Source organism: Mastomys coucha, unplaced genomic scaffold (genome assembly GCF_008632895.1).
Source record: "Mastomys coucha isolate ucsf_1 unplaced genomic scaffold, UCSF_Mcou_1 pScaffold15, whole genome shotgun sequence".
NCBI lineage: Eukaryota > Metazoa > Chordata > Mammalia > Rodentia > Muridae > Mastomys > Mastomys coucha.
Window position 1 is genome coordinate 83,217,060 of NW_022196897.1, and position 23,608 is coordinate 83,240,667.

General features: G+C 38.4%; 1 protein-coding gene across 5 annotated transcripts in view; it reads left to right on the top strand.

Annotated features, from left to right (window-relative positions):
* Positions 1 to 23,608, top strand: part of Lrrc4c (leucine rich repeat containing 4C) — a 1,245,152-nt gene that overhangs the window by 1,057,832 nt on the left and 163,712 nt on the right. For 2 of the 5 annotated variants that reach the window (XM_031371126.1, XM_031371131.1), the window contains exon 1: positions 13,627 to 15,601. The exons of the other annotated variants lie outside the window; for them this stretch is intronic. The gene's annotated coding sequence lies outside the window, so the exon portion shown is untranslated. Of the gene's footprint in view, positions 1 to 13,626; positions 15,602 to 23,608 lie in introns of those variants that run through there. 5 annotated transcript variants of the gene reach the window in all.

Below are 23,608 nucleotides of genomic sequence, written 5' to 3' on the forward strand. Positions count from 1 at the left end.
TATTCTGCCTGTTGTTCATATCAGTATCATCTGAATTTTTCTATACCAAATGCCACATAGTTCATATATTTTATAACTTATTTTTATTTTGAGTAAATAAGATCCAAATTATCTAATGAATAAATCATGTAGATATATATAATTATCTTTTAATATGTATTTTTAATATGTTTAGAAATATGTTACATGTATGTTATATATATGTAATATGTTTATTCCCATAACTAAATATTGTGAATGTAGGATAGCTTGAGGCAAGGCTTGATACAGAAGCTGAATAGTCAGTGAGGACATGCTCTTTGTCACTAACCTCAGTGTTGTCCAGTTGTCATTGTTGTGCCTGCCTTAAGCAGGTCCTACTGAGTACTGACAATGAAATTACCTAGCAACTTCAGGATCACCTTCTATCACTTTAACAATCTCAGTAGATTAAAGGTGGGCCTCATTTCTTATGGTTCTTGAGGAAATGTTTCTGACTGCCTATTGAATCATGTTTCCTATGTGCACTGATAGGCTATTGCTTACCTCCAAACATCCACACCTTGATCACAGAAGGATCCTGATGATTATGCCAAATATGCACAGAAAATTTCCTCACACAATACGTAGTGACACCTCCCAGATCCCTTTAGTTATGGAAGGTGACATAACCCCAAGTTCCCATGTTAGAAAGTGGACATGTTTGGGAAGACATTACTCAAACAGACTTTGCTATAATGCTATTAAGTATTAATTTGTTGCATTTGTCTTTTCTGCTTTATTGGGACTGCCTATATATAAAAACTCATCTAGAATTCAATTTTTAAATGACTGAGAATGTTTTCTACCAGAAGAGAAACATGTATATAGAGTTGAGATTTTTGCAAAACCACAGGGAGAAAATGGAAAACATGTTGTATTTCATTTGTGTCAATTCAAATAGGCAGTTGCTTCCTTGATCTTCTTTTTTGATTAATAAAGTAATAATGTGGGCTGGTTTGTATCTCCTTTATTTGATAGATTCTGTTTCTAACACAAGAATACCATTTCCATCAGTCTGCAAATCATTTAACTGTTTCCAAATGACAACTATAATTTGTCCTCAGCTGCTCCTTCATGTGCTACAAGAAACAGAAAACCAAGGCACTTATGCGAACAGTTTAAACAATAAGCAGCCATTGGCTTAATTATCTTGTTCAACAAGCATCTCTATACGAATCCAATTTTTGTTGTCTAACTCTTTATGATGACTTTATCATCGGTAGCTATTGTAAATCATTTATTTCTTTTAGCTTACTTTTTAAACTTTTGCTGATTCTTTGTGACTTTCACATTATGCACCCGAGTCCCACTCATCTGCCTGTCCTCTCATATCTGACCTCTGCCCTTGCAGCTTTCTCCCCAAAAGAAACTAAAAAACATACAAACAACCAAAAAACAACCAAAACAAAACAAAGCATAGAAACCATCTCACTGTGGATGCTGTACTGTGTCCCACAGTATGCTCATTCTCCACACATCTTTACTTACAAATGTTCACTGTAATGAGTCATTGATCTGGTTTGAGGCCCCTGGCTTCTGTCACACCATCAATGTTAGAACCTTACCATGATCCCTCCCAGCTATCCTGTTGTTGTACCATATCATGGAGATCCTGCAGCTTTAAAGGATCAGCAAGACTGACTCTTTCACTCACTCAAACAGTTCATAGATGATGTAGATTATTGAGTGGGACAACTGATTCTGGGCTGGGTTGTAGCTGCCAGCTCTACCATGTCTGAGCCACCAGGATGAACTCCCCAGTCTTCCTCCACTAGCCCACCCGGTGCTGTCATCAACAGGAGGCAGGGTCTACTCTCCTGCTCTCATGAGCTCAGACTGGCTCAACTGCACACCAGCTTGTAGAGCCAGCTCCAATTTGTTGCCTCAATGAGGTGCAGCGACTGCTCTCCCAAGTGCTGCATCTGGTGATGCCATCTGGGACAGTTTAACTGCTTTCATGACCAGGGCCAATTCTCCAAACTGCCTCTACTGGCAAGGGGCTAAGGAATGGAGGGCATCACTTCCATGTCCATACAACCACACATCAGATGAGTACTGGACCAGTTCTCCCATGCTTATACACTGGGGCGGGGTGTGGCTGGCTCATTATACCCTCTCCATGTAAGGCGGCTCTACTGTACTGTCCAGGTGAAGTGCAGTGCCACTTTTCATGAGTGTTACAGTTGGTATAGGGCATGGCCAGCTCTCCAAAATGCCACAGCCAGAGAGGGACAGGACCAGCTTTGCCCAGCCCTTGGACATCTATATGATCACAGTCAGCTGGTGATATCCACATGATTTCTAATTGTAATATGAGTCACAGACATCAACATTGACTCTTGCACCTGCATGGCCACAGACCCAGAAATGGTATCCAGTCAATACAGGCTGGGACTTCTCCAAGGCCTCAGGTGGAGGGACTAGCTACCCACAACTCACTATATTCCTCTCTAACTGCTCATGTCCAGTTCCATCTCTCTTTATAATGCTCAAGCTGTTCTGCATCTCTTTCTCTCCCATCTGTCCACAACATACTTGCACATTGTAGTAGATCACACTGCCATCAGACACGTGGCTAGCAGGCCTCTGGGAAGCCTCCTCTGCCTGCTCTGTGTAGTGTGCTGGCAAGTAGGCCTCTGGGTACTTAGTCTGCCTGTGGGCCTCTTCCTACTCTGTACTGCTTGACACGGCAGGAGCAGTGCCTCTATGTATGCAGCAGCAGGCTGATTTCTAGAAGTCTGTCCTGGATTGTGCTGTGTGGCATGGCCCATGTAGCCCTCTGGATGTCTTTTTCCTCCTTGGCTACACTAGTGGTTGTAAGAAGGCCTATGTATGACTACGCCCTCCCAGCCAGAAGGACATAGTTCTCTCTCTTTTGACTTAAATTTAATGTACAGATAATTCATGCTAAGAAATTATATTTCCTACTATAAAGTTAGTAAAGACAAACACTTTCAGTGTTTTGGGTGTTCTCAAGAGAAATGATATAGTTATGGAAAAAAGTATGTAATATGGTAGAATATGAAGATCACGCTCAATGTAAAAAAGATATATTTTTAAGTTTTTAGAGGGAAAATTTGTGAAATTAGAAGGACATATGCAAACTCTTCAAGAAGAAAGTAACTTTGAAGGATAGATAAGTAAGCACTTGTGAGGCAGAAATGGGGCAGGAGAATCCCAGAAGTGAAAGAACCACTAAAGCAAGAAAGAGAAATGCTTCAGACTAATCTTGGAAGCCAGAAGTCTTCTGCTTATACTAGTGAGCAGAGCAAATTCAAATTACTCACAAGACCTGAGTGAGCAAGAGTCCTTCATAGCCATAGTCTAAGCATATCTAATGTTTTCATCTGGAAACCCCAGTAGTTTGCAATGGGGGTGGGGAAGATCAGGCAATAACTATGGGTATAGATATTTTGATTGCCAATATAGGGGTGAGGAGGTTGGGAGACATGGAGAGAAGAACACTATTCTATGTCTACACAATGGGTAAGGTTTCTGCTTAACATCCAGCAATGCACAGGGCATCTGACCCCAAGGAAAATGGACTCTCATTTTATAAATAACTGCAACAGAGATAGGGGATTCTATAGGGCAAAGACTGTTGTGTCAAAGTAGAGTATTCTAGTATGCTTGAAAATCCTACATCCCACACCTACCTTCTTTGCTTTCAAAAGGAATTCACACATAGCCTTACAGGTTTATACTATTTTTATTTCTTTCTTATTTTACAGTGTTAGGAAATTAAGAACACTTGATATTATATATCTTATCCAAATTCTCAAAGTAGTTAATAGCACTGCAAACTCAGAGTTATATAAAAGGTAACTAAAGATGATATAATCAACAACCTAATTATAATCTCTGATTACAGGAATGGCCATCATTGCAACTGGAAATGAATACATGTGAAGTGCTCCACTCAGGGCTTGACACAAAGTAAATACTTCACAGAAGTGTTCGCTGCTTTGTACAATAGTGGGTGCTTTCTTCTATGTATCAGGTAAAGGTCAGAAACAGAATGAGTTGAAGAAGAAGGGAAGAAGAGGCTTTAAGACCCTGTGTGTTCCAGGGCTGTGTGCAGAACCTAGTGGAATGAAAGTGGAGTGGAAACAATTAGAGACACTCTTGGGGGATAGAAAGTGCCCACAGAGGATGTTGACAAGCTAGCATGGGATGAATATATAAGTGGGAGTGAAACAGTGGAAGTGATCTAAGATTGAAGTTCATTAAGAGCACTGATTTTTCACCTCACTACCGTTAAGGAAGCAAATACTATACGTGGAGTTGCTATGTTTATCTACAAAACTAGACTAGCTTACTAGTCTACTAAAATCAGTTAGTTGTAGGTCACACACTTTCTGAGATGTCTTTAGACACTTGGAGAAATGAAAGGGATGACCTTTTTAAAGTAAAAATACAGTATCTAAATTTTTATAGGCACGATGGGAGCAATGTGACATTTTCTTCAATAGACATTTTAAAGCAGGTTTAAAACATTTCTCTTCTGATATATACTGACAAATGTAACTCTACCTTCCAGCCTGGCTCAATGAGATAGGTAGAGAATAAGATGAAGAGTCATCAAAACATCACAAGGCAGGGGTCTCCTCCTGCTGATGCTTTTAAAACTGTTTTGTCATGCTTGCAACTTTGAGACATTATAAAAGAAGAGCATAGAAGTAGCCAGCTTGGTTAGGTTGCCTGCAGAGGAAAGAAGTCACAGGAACTGACACCTTGGCATAGAATATTTTAATAATGAGTGTTCTCATTAGATGTCAGCAACTATGCTACCAATTGCATGTGCACTATTTCAGCAGCAGCCTTGCAACTGTCTGGGACAGGTGCCTCAGATTACTGCTAAAGTATTAGAGGCTTGTAGGGGTTGAATAACTCCAGTAACAAAACTAGCAAAGAGTAACATTTATGTCTAAGCAGGGTGTTAGCCTAAAGATCCAAGCATTTACCCAGATTTATTTGTGTAGAATTAGAGGCTTCTAATTTTGAAACCTCTAGTTTTTCTGTATTTTCTGATGTTTTATTTGATTGCATATAAATACGACCAGAGAAATAACTATTATTTATTTAAGCCCATATCCTTCTTAGATCTCTATGCTAACCTTTATCAGTATTAAACCATTGGCTTTCTGGTATGTGTAATTTTTTATTTATTATGGTATTCTTACAATATTTTTAATGCAACACCTGCTTTGTGTTGCTATATTAATAAAGAATTAATAAGAGAGTTAATGTTTAGGACTCTATGGACTACATAATCTTAAGAGAAAAATAAATAAATCTACAGATAAAAAGAAAACAAAGGATAAGTGCTGTCCACTGGTGTAGTTAAACCCACTGGTGTAAGCAGATCTTGGGTGACCACTCCAACAGCTTCTAAGTGATGTACTCCTTAGATGATCAGAGAGACTGGTGCCAAAAAGAACAAAGGGAAAGATGAGCAAGGCTCTATTTGGGCACAGAAGGGCTCAATGCAGAGGCCAAAGTGCAGGGACAGGTGATGTAGAGAAAAGGTTAAAGAAAGGCTAAGAAGAGGTCAAAGCCAGTCAAAGAATGATTTTACAAGTCAATATAAGAAATTTTAATTTTACACCTGATACACCTTTGAATGAATTCTATTCTATTTCACAAGGAACTATTGTCCTCAAAGACAGATCTGAGTATGGCAAAGACGTTAAAGATACCAGGAAAAATCTAATTTTACCTTGACTTTATCAGTTCATATTTCATGTGAAAATGAGCAAAAAGCCCCCAAACTCTATCAGCAGCTTCGTTTCTAACTGAAAGGTATGCTGTTTGACACTTTCATCAATCAGTGGGTGCCATTAATCTGCATATTGTGTTACAGGGAGCTGCCATCCCTCTGACTTTTCCTTTTTCTTTGTATTTTTAACTTTTTTCTTCTTCTTGGGAAATTAATTCATGTCACTTCTCTTTGAAATCAGTGGCATTTGACTGCACAGGCACTTAGAGGCACCCTTCTGTGACTGTAAGTTTAGTTTAATTATATTGCTTGTCAGCAGCACCTGAAGAAAAAGAGCCAGCTGCTGGGGCCATGGTCCAGGGTTTATGGGGGAAAAACCTTAGGATACCCAACTTTCATGTGGAAAGTGGATTGAGCTGGATGGATAAGGCTGTGTGGAAGGGCTCCCGAAATGGCTGGATGTGGTGAGTGATACTGGCACTTGGTTCTTAACATTGTTCTAACACTGTGCCTTGCTGTGAAAAGAACATTGGAGCAAGTGTTTGTAAGATGTCATCAATTTCACTTTAGAATCTGCTTTTTTGAGAAATGCACTTAGAAACTTGGAAAAGACTGATATGTTTTGTGAAGGGTTGAATACTGTCAATCACACTGTTAGGTTGTTCTACATGAACACATGTCTTCAGGCAGAAATCTTCCGATGAGAGCTAAAATCTGAATGCAAAGATCCAAACAGCCATCAACCCACTAGATACTAAACTTTAATACATTTAAGGTCATTAACATTAATAAATACACCATGCATTTGATATAGTCTTCTTAAGTTTGTATTTTGCCACATGTTTCATGCGAACATAAACAAAATAAACATATGACAAACATTAAATGATCTAATTATAAAAATGTGGAAAAGAATTAATCATCAAGTGAAAGGTTTATTTTGTTCCATTTCTATTTTTATTTCGTTGCATTAAATTTATCTGGCTAACAGAACAGTCCCAATATGGTAATGCCACTCCTTCTATTTTGCTACAGTAGACCAATGAATGTAATAAATATGCAAATTAATATTATTTTGTAAATTCTAACACTTGGTAGTTTCTCCATCTACCTGAGTCTCTCCAAATACAAAGCTGCTCCCTTGGATTAGATCCCCATAATTTTCCATCATTTTCTCATGGTTCTCCAGGGTCTCAGTTGTCCTGCTCCTCTGAAAATTCTTCTGCACATGTCCCATGCACTGTTTTGGTAAACCTCAAATTTATTACACTATCTTAATTCAATATCTTGAAATAAAATCCCTGTTCTTTTTATGCAAACTCCACCAAAAGATAAAAAATGAAATTGTCTTTGGCTGGATAGTCTCTGTGGGTTCATTTTCTTCCATAACAAATTCTTCTGAATTTCCTGTCCTGTATCTGAGATCTTTCTAATGCATAAACAATAAATAGTTGCCCAATTCAAGCTTGAGTTCACCAATATAAGCAATAAGTATTTGTTCAATAAATAAATCGACAGGACTGGATTAAATTGCTAGTGCTTATGTGCAAATTTTCATTTAACATACATTTTTATGAAGGCAAAAGAGACCTAAATTTAAGGCCTCAGGTTTACATAAATGACAATAAGAAAAAAAATGCCATAGAAAAAGGAAGGGAGCTTTATTCTTTATTTATTGAAATTTCATGATTTTGATATTTGCTAAATATAATCACAAAAGAATCAATGCATAAGTTAGTATAAGAAAGAAATCCATATGAGAACTTTAAATGTATCTCCTTAAATCAACAAAAAATATGTACTTTTTTAATGAGTTGAAGTTTGTGGCATGAAACTTGTTATTCCAATGAAAACTTGAATTTCTACAAAAATCTCTAAAAAATCATTAAAAATTCACTCTGGCAAATTGTGAATTGAATACTAAAGTAAAACATCCAACACAACACGCATTTATTGGATGTTCACCGAGGTTTTCCTTTGTGTAATGAGAGGACAACTTTGAAGCATACTCTTGGTGCTCACCTCTTATAAGAGTATTTCCTCTGTTTCCAATTTCTCTTCTAAAACTGCTACTTGATGGGCTGAAAAATTATATGAACTTAGTCAAGATAGATCTGTATAAACTCTATGCTTGTTTTGGTAAATCATATTTCCTTATATTCTCCAGGCTTATTTATCAGGAGTATTATTTTACTCATGTGATAAGTATTTTCAATTTCTGTGTCAATATAATAGAATGAACCTTATTAAAGACATTTTTTCCTTTTAAAAATGTTTTGCCCACTAGGAGTGCTAGGGACCTGAGTCAGGAAAAGTATCTTTTTGCTGTGTAAACATGAGTTTGGTCCCCAAGGACACTTATAAAAAAAAAAACCGTGATCAATAAGGCACACTTGCTATTTGGGGGCTGTGAAGACAGAGACAAGAGCATCTCTGGGCTTCCTGGCTGCAGATTAAATTTCCATGTTCAGTGAGAGAGTCTCTTAAGGATATAGGGTAGAGAGCTTAAGAACAGAGTACCCAAATCATACTCTAACCTCTGAGTATGTGTATCCAAACACACACACACAAACACACACACACACACACACACACACACACACACACAAACACAAACACAAACACAAACACAAACACAGAGAGAGAGAGCTATTGAAGATGCCTGCAACCTTCATAATGCAAGCATACACATTCTTACAAACATGTTCATATAAATACACAAATACATGCAAATACGTTGCACAATAGAAGCAGGCATTTAAAAAAAATTCTGCTATCTTAACACTGAGTCATATGCTTATAAATCGGTACAAGCCTGGAATCACAGATGTGCTACTGAATCTTCAATGTGAAAGAACTGAAATATGATGTCTATGTGCTTAGTTTCCAGAAAGAACAATGGTAATGTGGTGCAGAAGACAAAGCTCTAGTTTCCTAAATCTGCACTGCGGGGCTAATGCTGGAAAACAGTGCGTTCCAAAGGAGTTGTTTAGTATCAAGTGCTGATTTAGCTGGATAAAATGCAGCTGTCTTATCAAATTACACAACTGGATTCACACCATCTACTAATTCCTGGTGGAATTTTAAAGATACCTTTATGGGTGATTTTCATCCCAGTGCAGAGATTGCTAAATTAGATGGTTTTAAAAACAAGAAAAAAGCCTTTAGTATCTACTCACAAGGATTACCTCAGTTAGAAACTGCAGAGAAACAAAATTGTGCTTTGTTAGGTCTAAAGTCACCATTTAACAAGAATTCCTAAAGTATAATTGAATCTAAGTAAATTTCAAACTAACTGACAAATTATCAAACATTTTTAAAAAGCTGTTCTTTATATGACTTTTGGTAACTCTAATCATTTTGTCGTGGTACCCAACATATTTTAAATGGTGAAAACACCTCCCATGAGCACAACTACTTTACTTATGCCCTTACTTTACATACTTTTTGTAAAGGGTAACTTTCTATGGAAAATATTATTCATTATCCCTTTATCTTACATATTTCTACATATCTAATAATCATTGTATATCAAGGTGAAGAGATTGAATTCAGCTAGCTTCACAGTAACTTTTCTTTTTAAAAAAATAATCCATATTATGTAGCTACTGGCTGCCAAAGGAACAAACTGGAAACACCTCCAATGAATTCACAGGGAGAGGGTCTTTTATACAACTTATTTTTCACCTATAAAGTTACTAAGCTATCTCTCCTAAAGGAAGCTAATGGTCCCTTCTTGCCTCCAGGTCTTTCCACTTACCTTCTTTCAATATTCTGATTATACTATATGATAACTTGTAACACATGTGTGTGTTGTGATGTATATGCATGTGAGTGTGCATGTACATATCTACCCATACATAGAAAGATGGAATTGTCTTTATAGGTCACTTTATTACTTACTTTGGTAGGCAGTGTTTCTCATTGAACCTGAGTTCACTAACTTGACCATAGTGGCCACTCAGGAAGCTCCAGAGATTTCTTATCTCTGTTTTTCTCATTCTGGGATGACAGGTGAGTACACAGTGCTTTTTATGGAGATGACAAGGAAGAGCATTCAGGTCCTAGAAACTCTGCAGCATGCACTTTACTAAGGCACCACTCTCGTTCCCTGAATCATCATTATATTAGTAGAACTATCATCAATTTTTTTTTCATTCAAACAAGTGGACAGCTCATTTATCAAATCAATCAAGATATATTAAGAAGCAAAGTATCAGATACTCTGGTTATCAGTCTGTGTTCCACTAAGTGTTAAAGTGATTAGTCCCTCCTCACACCTACTATGCCCACTCTGTGGTCCCTTGTTGTATATAGAATAGATTTTTCCCTTTATGATTCCCTTCTTCATACTTTCTCATTTGCTTTTCCCTTCCCAAACTAGTACTAAAGAGGAGTATAATAAGCAAACAAACAAGAGAGCGGTAGGAGGCTATCAAACAGCCCGAGGCAAGTCTATAAAGAACAGGAAAGACAGCTAAAGGAGATATTTCCGCATTGTCGGGAAGATTGAGTGCATGGGAATTTGTGATGTCTTCCATAATGAAAGGCAATAATAGGGGATTGATTGTTAAATCCCCTATTTGTTGGAATGCATCAAATGACTGTAACATGGGGATGTACATTGGACTGTACAGGCAAGATAAAAACTAAGAAATATATTAAAATGCAAGAGAGAACAAGTAGTGAATCTAGATGGGGTACATGCTGCACGTTAGCTTTGCCATCATCAAAGGAATGCATTGGAAATAAACAACAAGTATCTGCAATCTATCTGCAAATGGACTTGCACTTTAGTAGCCTCATCTGAATTACCAGGATCTAATATATGCTTGTTGAGATGCCTTCTAGTTCTGAAGCACTGTCTGTGCTACATTGCCTAACAGCACAGATGACCATAAAAATATAGCATTTAATATTAAAGTAAATTTAGTTAATTTAATAGGCTTAATTCACATTAGCTTGTGTGAACCACAGAGGTAAGCCTAATATGATTATTCTCTGTTTATAATAGATTTGGAACTAAAAAGGAGAACTCTCAGGTTTTGCTCCATGAAATAATGACTTTAGACCTAAAAATATATACTGTGCACTGACAAAATCGCCTATAGTCACTCTCTAAATCTAATGAGCAACAAGATATACACAGTCTTTTTTCTTTATTTTTAAACAAAGTTACTGAATTCATGATATTTACTGGTTTGTGTTTCTGATTACAAGATGCTGTCCCCTGCTGTTTGTTAAAGATTATACCAGTTCAAAGTCACCAACCCAGAGAGAAATAATAGGACAAGTTTATTTTATCTTAACATCAGAAGATAAAAGTGTGGACTTCTATGTATCCATAGAAAACCACCATGGGAGCATCACACTCCCTTTTCCCAAGTTATCTCACTCCAATGAACTTCATTTCTAGACAGGGTTTTGATAAGAAGAACTGATGAATTGGAAGCATGAGGGTGGGATGACTTACTTACTAGCATTATTTCTTCTAAAAGACGGCTTATAAAGGATCTTAAATACATGTATCTATTAAGCATAATTGCCAGCCCAGCTGGATAGAGATATACACTTGTGTGTCTTAACAACTGAAATTTCATGTGTACTTTTAGGACAGTTCCCTTGCTGAGTCTTTATTTCAGTTCACTTTAACGAAGGCCATCCAGCAGTATACAACAGTGCCATCTCCATTCAGAACTACTAACTCTCCTCTGGGGATCCACACTGATAATAAAGCCAGTGCGTTCATGACTGTTTTCTATATGACAAGCTGCTCTCTGTGTTACTGAAAATTGGAATTTATGGGAAACTAGAAGTGAAATTGACCAGATCTGGGTTCAATATTTAGCTGTCATTTACCAAGTATGTCATCTGACATTTCACTTCGTCTGTCCTTAAATTCATTCAGCTGTTTGAATATTAAATAAAGTGATGCATAAAAGAGGCTGCAAAACATCATACATATGTGTAATTAATAATTGATTACAAATGCAAATGTGAACATCAGATGACGAATTCAGTGCCATAGAGAGCAAATAGGTAACTGTGCTACCGTAGACATGCAGTGAGAAGCTAAGCAAAATTAGAACATCTTCTTTGATTCTCTATTTAGCATCATTCCTTCCTTTGTGTCACTCGAGAAAACACTTCACTCTGAAGGGTGTTAAAGGTGTCTAGTGACCCACTTTGGATAAACATACTGCTGGTCTTCCCCGTGTTGTCTCCCTAAAAGAACACTTGAATTCCAAATACCTTTCAGTTTACTTTTTAAAGTGGAGAGTCAACTCCTCAGAATCTATCCAGAGCATCCAGGGGAAGTATTTTCCAGTGTTTCACCAGTGGGTAAATGATGCTTGACCAACACAAATTGAAGTTATAATCAATGGCCTACTAGTGTTTGTGAATCAGGCCATGTAACATCTGTTTAAGTATAAAAGCATTAACTCCTTCACAAATTCACATTGTATATGAGTTACAACTACATCAAAGCTCTCCAAAAACATATTGAGAAACCATAAGCAAATGTACCTGAATCAGAGATAAGGATATTTTCCCTTGCAGGTGATGACATCTGAAATCCATATTACAGCTTCTCCTTCGTCCTCAAAGAAATGTATGGATATACATTTTTGAACTCTAAAGAACTAAAGATACAGTGCTTTGCATATAATCTAGAGGAGGAAAGAACATTTGTCATGAACTTGGGTAGGTCTTTGATATTCCTGTAGTAACACAAAACTTCTTATCTTATTGCCCTGCTATAATTCTGTTTATCATTTGTACACTCTGTTTAACTGTGTGGTTTTGCTTTTTGTGAGCCAAGAGTGCATTCTTATATTCTGAGTGTTAGAAAAGAAAACTACACACACACACACACACACACATCAGATGACCAAACACACCGTCGAAAAAAAGCCCAAAGGTCTTTACTAGGAGAAGCCAACAGAAATCTTTGTTTACCTTCAGTTTCAACAGGCATGGTCGCTAATATTTAGAATCATCATTTAAAATTTCATTTAGCTTCAAATCTCTAATATGTTTGGAAAACATAAATGAGTGACTTAGCTAATGGAAAGAGCTTTGTGATAATTATATAGCAGAGAAAAATGACAAAATACGTAACTATATCATTGTGTTATGGTCCGTGTCCCTGCTTCTAAGGAAAGGTAGTAGAGGTGAAATTTGCCAAGGGCTCTTCTAACACTAGTTGATGGAAAAGCCCACATTCAGGAGCGAGGGATGCTGGAATTGAGTTGTCAAGCTGTCCCGAATGTCTTGTACAAACTGAACAGGCCAATTTACTGCAACACTGCATAGACTGAAGGCTCCTATCTAGCCTTTACACTTGTTTCCTCCTGGAGAGATTACCCTGCTCCCCCATGCTTTCAAACCTCCCTAGCAGCTCCTGATCTACCCCGAATTCCTCCTGAAAAACCAATTCTCCAAAGGAGAGCAGTCTTAATCCCTACCTTGAGACCAGCCTGCTGGACTTCCCAGAGAGGCTCCCACCATCAATCTAAAAGCAAAAGCTACGTGTTTGTTGATAATTTTGAATCAAGTGCTGAATTGATTTCAATATCTTCTCTTTTGTACCTTAAAACTCTCTGCTTTCTGGACGAAAACCGGCAAGCTTTAAAAAATAAAAATAAAATTGACAACTCCCACACAGCCTGAATTGCTTTTTTTCTGATTACAAGCCTCCGACGCTGAGGGGCTGCTTTAAAACGGCGTTTTTCCGACTCTCCCCTCCAGGTGGCAGCAGTGCCACACCTCAGTGGTTCCAATCCCCTCTTCCCTGACTTCAAGTGTTAATGCAATTGACCAATCACTGCTAAGATGATGGGAGGTAATTGGGTAATTGTATTTTACTGATCTCTAGCGGAGAAAGGGAAAGGGAAAGGGACAAGAAAGAGGGCCTGAGGAAGGGAAGGGACTGCAGTCCTGGAACGCTTTGTGGAGTCAGGACCCTAAGTAACAGGACCTGGCATTGGTGGAAAGTCTAGACTGGCAGAAGCTGCCAACCGCTCAGAGAGCGCATTCATTTATCTGGGAAGAGAGGAGAGAGGAGAGGGAGAGAGTTCACGGCGAAGTGGATGGAAGGGGATCCGGGCTTCCGCGGCACAGAGAGTCTCGAGCCGGGACTATGGCACTGAGACCGGCGCGGAGCAGCTGCGCGCCCGAGGACGCGTCTCCTCCAGGAGGACCAGCGGGCGTCGGGAACGGCTGCGCACAGAGGAACCAACTTGTGGCTCCAGACCGTCCCCAACGCAGCTGGAAATGAGATCAAAGCTGCAGTTTCATGCCAGAAGGATGAGAGGAGCCAGTGATTAGAGATTTTTTTTTAACCCTCTTCATTCCTGTTTCGTTACTCCCCCCTTTATTCTTTAAATACATATTTTTAATATTTTTTCCCTTTTAAAATTACCTAACACCACGTCAACCCCGTCACTTTGCGTTCCCTGCTTGAAATAAAAGCGTAGCCTGAACTTCCACAACCTTGGTGACTCGAGATCTGCGGCCGGATGATGGAGAAGGGGACACCAGTGCTGGCAGGGTCCGCTGGCGAGGGACCGCTTCAAGCGTCTCTCCGGTGATCCCTGCCCTGAACGCCGAGTTCAGCTATACCTGGAGGACCTGTACCCAGTGCCGGGGTGGGGGAGGGGACCCAGTGAAAGCCACACTGAGCCTTAAAAAAAAAAAAGTAGCTGACCGGGGGCGGAACGGGTTTGTTCTTGACAGCTGACGGAGCCTTGAAATTTTCCTCCTCTACCTCCGCCCCCTCCCCCGCCCCTGCACCCCGCACTCCATTTAACGTGAGATTATGAAATCGCAGAGGCGGTGGAGGGAAGGCGACAGGATCTAACAGGGAGTTTGGAGGGGCGAGGGGGGAAGGTGGCTGAGTGGCTGAAATCAAAAATCCAATTGCGCACTGGGTTGTGATGAGAAATCTAATCAGATCTTTGACGAAGGGGCCGGCCGGAAGGGTAGCCGGTGGGGGCAGTTGATCCCTAAATTCTCCGAAGGGAAAGCTGGGAAAAGGAATCGAGGATGTAAAGAAAAGACTTTTTTGTTCTTTTTTTTCTTTCTTTCTTTTCTTTTTTTCTTTTTCTTTTTTCCTTTTCTTTTTCTTTTCTACCCCCGGAGGAGGTGGATGTTGGGTGCCTTGCTAAAATGAAGGATACGGGACGCAGCTCTCTCTTGGAACAGAACGCAGAGGATAAGCTGATGGTGCCAGAGAGAAGAAAGAATGAAGCTTTTTCTTGTGAGACCTGGATCGTAACATAAATGTGTATATGGCCACACGGGGAGCATTGGGGGGAAAATGAAATAAGCTGATGTCAGAGCTGCGGGGTTTGCTGTGTTCTGACATAAATAATCATAAAATAGCTGTCCCCCTCCCCCAAGGATGTTTGGAAATGGAGAACTGAGGATCCACAAAGAAAAAGTGTGCTCATTTTTCTCTATCAAAGAGAAAGTACGCCAAGGAGATATTTTTGGAATGAAAAGTTTGGGGCTTTTTTTAGAAAAGTAAAGACCTGATATATATATATATTTTTTTTTCTTTTGGAATTTCCCACAAGAAGAGAGGAAATTAATAGTACATCTGCAAAGAAATTCCACTGAAGAAAAGTTGACCGTGGAAGAACGAAGCATTGATTGAGAAAGAAATCAGCAGAGGACTCTTGGATCGGTGCCCGTGTTGACTAAAATTGAAGGATAATTGCAGTTGGATATTTTTTTTTCTTCACCACCCTCCTTTTTATGTTTTCTTTCTCGTTTTCTTTTGGTGTCAAGACCATGCATTCTTTCTTGTTCTTAACCACCTGGATTTCCCTCGGGATGTAGCTGTGCTGAAATACAGTGAGTGACCCTAATTTTCTTATTTATCAGGGAAGAAAATGTTCCTTAATTTAGTGTTCTGGTTCTCTTTCCTTCCCCCTCCCCCTTCACTGTGGTTTTCAAGGACCTGGCTATTGGGAACAAGAAAATGAGGGACAGGGTGGCCCACGCAGTTGTTCCATCAAGCTGTGCTCACTGATAAGCTGGACTGCTATAATGATGCAGGTTGTCTGCATTCTACGCAAATGGCTTTGCAAATGTTCAGTATGGAGAAGAGGGAAAAAAAAATCTCTCCATGAAAGCTGCTGCAGTGTGGGGTGCGGATGCAAGTGATTGACACTTTAGAATGCATTTAAGTTACCAGGAAACCCTAGAGTTAGAAGCACAAATGTTGGCTATTGGAAATCGAAGGGGCCCAATTTAAATTTCATTATCCAACCTCACACTGCAGATCAACAGAATGTATTAACACAAAACTATGACACTCAAGCAGGTGAAGGATGGTTTCTGGCTAATGGGTAAGAGGGAATGGCTTGCTCAGCAGAGGAAGAGATAGAGCGCTTCCTGCACTCCCTTGTCTAAGTGTGGTGTTTGCATTCCTGGGGGCTTCAGTGATGAAACTATGACTGAAAAGAGGAGGACCCATTCACCCCACCCCTTGTAACTTCAGACTCCTTGGTTCTCAGAGAAGTGGCACGCAGATTGTAGAGGACTTGAATGTTTAACATGGGCTTTACCAGAAATCCTCCCAACACCACTAAGATTCAGCTCTCCAGCAAAAGGCAGACATTTAGCATCCTGTGGTAACTTAGGAAGGAAGGCCAAAGGAAAGATTTGTGTGTGGAGTACCAAAGCTTTGGACAAAGTTTGCTTTGAAAGAAAGAAGGCGATGAAAACAAACAAACCAACAAACAAAAGTCTATAATAATTAAGTAAAGGAGGATGTTGCAAGTGATTTGAGAGGCTGAGACCTACAGGATCACCTCCCTCTCTCCCGCCTCCGTCAGAGTCTTAGAGCTTGTCTGCTGTATAGAACATTTTCACCCTCACCTTTGACACCCTTTATAGTCCTCTCTAGAGGCTTCTATTAGAATCATGAACTCTCAGGTAACTTTAGAGCCAGATCATACATTACATGCTAACAAAATAGGAAACTGAGGCTGAGAGAGAAACCATAATTCCTTGGTTAATGACCAAACAAGTCTGAGACAGATGACTCACACAAGCCTCAGAGAAGCAGACAAGTTTTGAATCCAAACTAGGAAGGAATCTGGCACATATAGGAGGATCACAGCTGCCATTTTTTTTTTAATTTGGGAAAGGCACAATGATATAGAGATGATGAAGTAAACTCTGTCAGTGTAGACATCAAGATTTCTAAGTGCCAGCATCCCTCTCCTCTCCTCTCCTCTCCTCTCTTCTCCTCTCCTCTTCTCTTTTCTTCTCTCCTCTTTTCTTCCTTTTACCTTCTCTCTGCCTGTCTCATGGTTCACAAAACTCTGGCTTTAAAATACTTAAATCCCAGAAGATCCATAAGTCTGAAATATCCCAAAGGAGATAGACAGCAGCTGCCTCCTGCATACCCCGTTACTGTTGGGCACATTTACTGCTCTGAGTGGTAGACTCTAGAGAGTCATTAAGGATCTGTGGAGTTAGATATATATTAGAGAGGTGATAATAGAAATCAGAAACACCCTGCTAACAGCATCTAAGTTTGTTTTTTCGCTCCCATCATCTGTTCTTATCCTTCTTGTTATTCCTTAACTAAGGTAGCCTACAGCCAAGCACTTTCCTAATTTATTTTTCTAGGCACACATTTCCTGTTGGGAGACACAGATTCTGTAGGAATTTATAAACTTATAAAAACACATGTGCAAATTATTTTTCTTCGGAACTCTATGGATGCTTCTACATATTTCTCTCTCTTTCTCTCTCTCTCTCTTTCTCTCTCTCTCTCATGGTTTGTGGTGTGTGTGTGTGTGCTCACGTGCGCTATGATTTGCATGGTTATTGTTGTTAATTCACCATTTTTGGTCATTTAACAAGTCAAGTTATACAAAGTTGTTGATAATCTGCAACTTAGTAAAACAGACAAAAAAGTAAAAAGAGAAGAGAATAGCTTGAGGTTTTCCTTACTTTGTAGTTCAAGTTCAAGCTTTGTCTGGAAAACCTGCCCCTCAAGTATGTTGTGTCTGCTAATCAGGAGATTTGGTTCTAGTCATCTTTGTTTTCCATAAAAATTTTCTCAATACTGAACACTACTGCCATCAGACCACAAATTACATTGTTCTGTTCAACATTGTCATGGCTTTTCTGTCCCCCTCACTTCTTACACAAATAGGTAGATGGTGCCAAGAAGAGGAAAGGAAGGTAAGAAAAAGATACAATCTATTTGAAATCTGTGCCAGAACAAAGCTCCCTCTCCCTGAACTGATCAGGAGTTTGAAGGTATTCCTTGTAAGGTGAATTTCTTTGTCAGCATTACACTTAGGTGCCCAGACTAAGCTTGAGAATCATCTTCTTTGGCTAGGGAATCACTTGACTCTACAATATGCACAAGTTCTTCATGGGATAGGAAAAAAATCTTGGCTATGGTAGAATTGAAATCCTACCTAGTAACTGCTTCAGCTCAAGTTGGCCACTCAGTGTATTGGTGCTAGGTAAGTAAACATATGCACAGCACTGTGCTGGGGACCGCAGACCCAGAAAGCTGCAGCTTTTTACCACTTTTAAAATTATTTCAAATTTCTTCCTCCTGAACCCTTTGAGCAGCATTTTACATTTCCCTGTCCCTCATCTTTCTCCTTTTGCTTGTAGGTTGAGAATAGTTTCTAACTTGTTGATAAATTATGTTTGTTTTGTAAATTATAAGTGGTATACTGCAAAATCTCAGCATAGTAGTCTCTCTCGGGATGTCTGTCTGTCTGTCATGGTCGTTCTTGAGTTAATTCATGTGTAGCCACTTCCTGAGGATGAATGAAGTGTGGACAAGTAGTTTAAGGGTCTGTTGGTTATGCTCAAGCACAGGGACCATGAGGCTGAACTTAAATCCCTTATAAGCTTTTCCTTCCAAGGCCTTACTGGAATAGGTTGTTTAAAATATATTGCATTAGATATATATTATATTATGTCATATTATATATAATGCTGTTTAGAAAAGGAAATCTGAGCAAAAAAATGCTTAAAAGATAATTTAGGCATAATGAAAGAATGATATAACTGCACCTATCATGTTGTCTACTCTCAATCTTAAAGTTGCATAAGGTAACCTTGGACTTTAAATGTCCTCTGGTTACATATTCAATCAACTTGGTATGGAATGCATAAATAAAGACAAATCTCTTTGCAAATATATACTTTAAATGAGATAGTACATCATTCCATTACAGCTATTAAGAGCTCGAATTTTACTCCCTTGATGGGAGGACTTCCTATTCTGATGTGTAGGCTCAATCTGAGTATGGGACAAGATGAAGCAACAGCCGTATTTAAGTCTTAAAAATAGTATGTGAAACAGAACATTGATTTTTCCAGTGGTCTAAACAGTGAGTCTTCACCATGATTTGTTATTTATCTACCTTAGGTGTCTTGTACTCTATCCATGTGCTCAGTGAACTTCCTAAGAACTCTCTTCCCTTTAATACTAACAAAATGAAGCCTACCTTTTTAGCCATAAGGACTGATGACATCTGCATCATATTTGCAAATGTGTATAATAATCCTGTCAGCTTGCTGTATAGCTTATTGAGTTTTGATTACTGAACTTGTGAAAACACTTTAAAATCTGGAAGGGTTTAGAAAGGCCTCCTAAGTTTCATCATTCTCACTTTCGATGAACATAAATGAAAATCTAACATGGAAATAGTCACCATTTGGTACATCTTATATTTTTGTGTGTTCTCTAAAATCAGTAAAGAAATCGGTGCTTGTGTTCGAAGTGAACTTAAATAACTTTACTGGGACACATAAATTATATTTATCACTTAGCCTATTTCAACCAATATGCTTATCTGTAAATTAGAGATAACCACATAAAACTGGCTAGCAGAAAAACTTAATCAAGCTTCTTTATATCATTACCGTAAGCATTCAATGATTCCACATTTAAATTAATCATCTCTGGCCTATTTTTAGGTAATGTGTGTTTTAGAAACAAGTGTAAAAACGAGTTTTTGTTGAGGGGAAGATCTTGGCTACAATTCACTTTGGTACCACAGACAAGATTAAATTTTGTGTTGATGATGGCATTTTGACATACACAGTCGTCACCTGGGATTCGTGATCAGCAGCAGCTGAGGAGTTGCCTCATTAGATTGCTCTGTGGCTATGTTGGTGGGAGCGTTTCCTGATTGTTGATTGAGGTGGAAGAGCACAGACCCCTGTGGGAAGAACCATCCTTGAACACATGGTCAAGGGTTGTATAAAACAAGCAGGCTGAGCCAGTAAGCAGCATTCCCTCATGGTCTCTGTTCCATTGCCTTCTGCTTGGTTCCCATCATGATTTCTGTCTCGACTTCCCTGAATCAAGGACTATAACCTGCAAACTAAAGTTAGCAGGTTCCTACCCAAAGTGCTGCTGGTCACATTATTAGTGGCAGCAATAGAATTACCTGCCAGTCAAACAGCTTTAAAACATACTTGATGGTATCTCAGTGAAACAGTCAGTCATCGAAAGCTGTGAATACACTTTGTGGACTCTGATTAATATACCTTGTGTCCATGTATGCATTGGTTGGGTTGGCCAGAGGTTTATATCATAGATAGCAAAAGTTGATTTAAAAGTAGTATTTTAGAAGACTCTAGGGGAAGGGGACAGATCAAGAATCTATGATGTTTTCATTTGCTTCAAATTATTTTACTCAATAATTATTGAACTGATAGACAAAATTCAGTCTGAGGCTGAAACAATGTACTAAGTACTTTGGGAATAGGCTGAGTTTTTCTCTGTCATGTTCTCAGAAACTCAAAATGCCCACATGAAAAAAATTCCAGTCTTTTGATGACTAACTGCGCTTCATTTAATTACCTCCTATAATGAATTGAAGTACATGTACACATGTTCATACTTGTGTACATGCAAACCCTTGGGAATGCATACATGTGTACACACACACACACCCCCACTCTCCCACTCACCCACTCACCCCCCCCCCACACACACACATGCACACACACTAAAGATTGTTCCTAGGAATCTATAGAAGGTTAATGAAAATTTCTCATGATTGTTCTGACTGGATACACAGAGCAAAGGAGGAGAAAGATTATCTTTTATTGATAATACTGAAGTCTGAACATTATGTGATCCAGTACATTTTTCTTATTCTTGATATTGTCATGGGTGGTCTGGTGATATTTGATATGTCTCTTACTAGCTCCTTTGTCCTTATAGTCTTGTCTGTTCAATAACATTTAAAATAATGGCAGTTCAAGCACTCAGAACCTGATATTAAGTTTATAGTTAACTACCTAGTAATTCATTATTTCGGGTAATTAAGAGCGTATAATGCCCGATAGTAGGAGACTAGTGATGAAGAGGTGAGTGGAAGCAGCAAGTCATTTTACCCTGGCAGATACAATGGTGAGAGGGAAAAGAAAACAACTAAAGGATATTCAAATACTTTATCATGACTGTAGAATAGAAAATATTATAACTTTTTCACTAGCTGCTAGTTATTTGTCCCTAAGTTCTCAGTTAGACCTTATACATCTCAGTTTTCCACATTGCAAAACTGATTACTCTTTTGTTTATCTTTACAGTTGAGGAAAACTAAGAAATATAGTACAGACCCTTGGACATTAGTCAAACAGAGAAAACTAATAACTCATTGTCTGTTCTGTGAAATCAATTATCTTCTGTGGTAATGAGAACATTCGCCACAGTAGTGAGAGTTTTGTCTTGTATCTACTGAGTATAAAAATATGGAAATTTTTGTCAAGTTTCCTATCAAAGTTCATAATATTATGTTCTTTGTATAGTTGTAAAATATCAGTAGGATCATAATGAAGGTTGTACCTAAATTTAAAAAGCATCTTACATGAGATATACTTTTATTTCAACTTTGGTGCAGGTTTATAGATACCTAAAAAGCCACATTTTTTGGAAGTTTTCGGTGTCATTTAATAATGACAAACATAAATATCACTTGGGAGTCATGTAATAAGTACCAGACAATATGTTACAAATAAAACTTTTCACTTTGACTCCTACTTATGGAACAGAAACAAAAACGGGGCAATTGTGAAGAGGTTTCAGCAACTGGAAGGTGAACAGGCAAACAGGAGGCTCATCCAGTCACCACAGGTCAGAATCAATGAATTAGAGCTTATGGTCTTGGTAACAGACCTGGCGGTTCACTATCACACAACATGATACTACTGGGAATATTTTAATTGAGATTTGAATATACTGTTTCCCTCCACCTACTTTGCTCATATAACTTACATATTTTTCAATCACTCCTCAATCTTATCCAACTGCGTCTTTAAGAAAATGACCACTTCCAAGAAATATTGAGGAAAAATTATGCTAATCCATCTAAAATATCTGTGGAAAAATGCTTTTTGAAATACTTATGATATTATCTACAAACTGAGAATCATGTGAGGAATAATATCAATGTTCATAAGTTTGGACTTTAGATAACAATATCTTTTACACAGGGTAAGCACAAGAATGTGACTTACCAAGACTTAATTATATTACAGTTAAGTTTGATACCACGCTCACCCCTGAGTTCATGAAGCTATTTCAGAGATTTGAGGATTTTTTTCAAAGATTATTTTCATTATTCATTTTACTTTCTCCTCCTTCTCTTTTCTGATTAGGAATTCCTTGTATTCCTGAGAGCTATTTACCCAGTTTGTTTGGAAACACCCAACTCAATTCCTTAGCCATAATAGTATATGGAGAGACCTAATAAATCTCCATAATCAGTAGCTTTCTTATTTCCCTGGGTCTCATGATGGCTTCCTAAACTTTCTACAACTGAAATTTATTTTTTTCCTTCCAGTAACTTGTGTATCTAGTGTTTCCAATGCTGATAGCTCTTCAACCTTCCTTGTCCAAACAGTTATCAAATTCAATTGTTAGCTTCTGTCACACAATTTCCACAGTCTAGATTCTATCATTATGTTTAACAATACACTTTTCTTCAGTGTAGTTGGTCATTCATTCTACTACAAGCATTACTCTAAGAATAAAGCGAAGCAGCTTTTGTTCTATAATCCATGAGTATCTTTGTAGACAAACTCCATGCTATTCTCCTGCCTGTAACGAATTAACCAGTGTGGTCATACCTTCTCTTGTCTTCCTGTTTTTCTAAACATGTTACTCCTCTGGAGATCTGGCTAGCTTCGACTTGATCTTTGCAGCCGACACATTGCACTGGCTAAGCATATGCTTCATATGTCAAGCCTCAGAAAAATCTGCATCCTCCTAGACTCTTCAGCCATCTTTTCTAGACACATAGGTGTGTTCTTCTCCTCAGGAATATCTTGATTATCACATGCCACACTCCGCCCTTGTCATTGTTACAATGTATGTACCTACTTGGTTACACTTACACAATTTTGGTAAAGACCTCACCATATTCCTTTTCTCATTTCTAACACCAAGACAATAGTAATTTATTTTGACAGAACCTATAAACCAGTGAAAGGGAGGCACAGTCACTGGGATGTAAGGTTAAATAAATAAATAAATAAATAAATAAATAAATAAATAAATAAATAAATAAATCAAGTGAAAGAGCTAATATATCCCTCTAATATAGGCTAAAATTTTAATACTTCTTTTTTTTTTTTTTTTTTTTTTTTTTTTTTTTTTTTTTGGTTTTTTGAGACAGGGTTTCTCTGTATAGCTCTGGCTGTCCTGGAGCTCACTCTGTAGACCAGGCTGGCCTCGAACTCAGAAATCCACCTGCCTCTGCCTCCCAAGTGCTGGGATTAAAGGCGTGCGCCACAACGCCCGGCTTTTAATACTTCTATCATTAGATTTGCAGTCACATATTTTTCTCCAGCGATCCA